Raw genomic sequence first — 1,862 nt, forward strand, 5'->3', positions numbered from 1 at the left:
GTATCAAAAATTATGTATCCTCAACATTTCTCATCTTTTAAATATGCATAGTGCTAACTTTACCGTACGTCTTTTCAATTTTACGGGGAAGTTGTTAGGTGGTCCTTCGTTTGTACTTTAGAATAGTACACACTTATTTTCATTCTTCTTTTACTTTTGATTATTCAGTCAATGAAGAGAATTATTTATGAAGTTTTTAAGTAGCTAAATGACATCTCGTGAATGTGTAATTCATGAACTTTGATTTGTAGCTTGTAATTAAGGTTCATTTTCTATAGATCTCAATAATAAGAGAAAAGATAAATAGTATTTAGTTACTAATTTTTTGTGTTTCTTAATGTTAAGATTCGTAAATCATCTTAAATTTAAAAGACATGTACTTAATCATGTCATCTAAAAACTTAAGTCCTTAGAAATTAAATAAATCTTATTATTTACTTTCTACAAGTTTCTATATTCAGGTTACTTTCATTCTAACTTCTTATAACTCAACACGAGCACAATTTTCATAAATGAGAATAATGAATTAATGTTAAATTATCCGTCTAAAATGAAATATTATTATCAACCTAATTTCACGTTTATCCCAACAACTAGAGCTCGTGTTTCCCATCTTCGAACGATACAAAACGGCTATAATTAAAAGTTTTTTAACAAAATATTAGTGGCTAATCAATGTTATTTTCTTGATTGCTTTGAATTAATAATTACCTAAAGACGAATATAAGCACATTCATTGGTTAGGGAGATCTTTTAATTATGTACACAATAAACTTTTGCCATACATTTTTATGATTTTTAGAAGATTTTATTTATTTATTTATTTATTTTTGTATTTTTGTATTTTTTTTTTTTTTTAGGTGGTCCTTAGTGGTATTTGTAAAATAATATACTTATTTTATTTGACAACTACCTGTATTATGGTGATTAATCTTTATTGGTTACTTTTTCTCTTTCGTTACTTTTGATTATTCCATCAATGAAGAGTACAATGTATTTATAAAGTACTTTTATAGCTTATTGAGGTCTCGTGAATGTGTAATTCGTTTTCTTTTGTTTGTACTTTGTAGGGTTGTACTTTAATAAATTGTTTTGTTTTAATGGACAACGATATGGTAAATTGTGGGTGCAATTATGTATGTGATTTGTTTATCTTAACCCCTTTTTTGAGTCTCTTTAACATTAAGTTATCGCTAAAGTCAACAATAATCAAAGATTAATTTATTTATTTTTTTGTTGACCACTTCATCTAAAGCTTAAATGAGTAAAAATAAATGAATTTATTTTATTTAAATTGTGGTCCTATACTTGCCTCCATGTTCGAGTTATTTTCATTTTTGCGCCATTACGAACATAATTTTCATGTGGAACTTTTTTATTTGCTTTGACATCATGTTGAACTATCGAGTTATTTTCATTTTTGCGCCATTACAAACATAATTTTCATGTGGGACTTTTTTATTTGCTTTGACATCATGTCGAACTATCTCATTTATGACTTACTTCTTGTTTGGAAGAGATTTAACAAGAAAGTATTATATAAAAAGTGATTTTTCTTTTTAAAATGTATGATTAAAAAGTAAGAAAAAAGTCATGAATTACACGTCCCCCTGAAAAAATAGGGCTAATATGGCCCTGTTTAAGAGATAGAGCCCTTGAGAAAATGTGGTTGTAAATAAATATAGGAAAATATGAGTTTTAGAAATTTGGGCCAAACAAGGGTTAATTTATTTATATTAAACAATAACTACAAACTAATAATAAATTTTAGGTCAATTCAATAAATTATTTCTCTATTTCCATTCTGTTACTTCATGTGTAAATGTTTATCTGCCATTTCATCTTACCTTTTTTTTTTTTTT

Source organism: Olea europaea, unplaced genomic scaffold (assembly GCF_002742605.1).
Source record: "Olea europaea var. sylvestris unplaced genomic scaffold, O_europaea_v1 scaffold3435, whole genome shotgun sequence".
NCBI lineage: Eukaryota > Viridiplantae > Streptophyta > Magnoliopsida > Lamiales > Oleaceae > Olea > Olea europaea.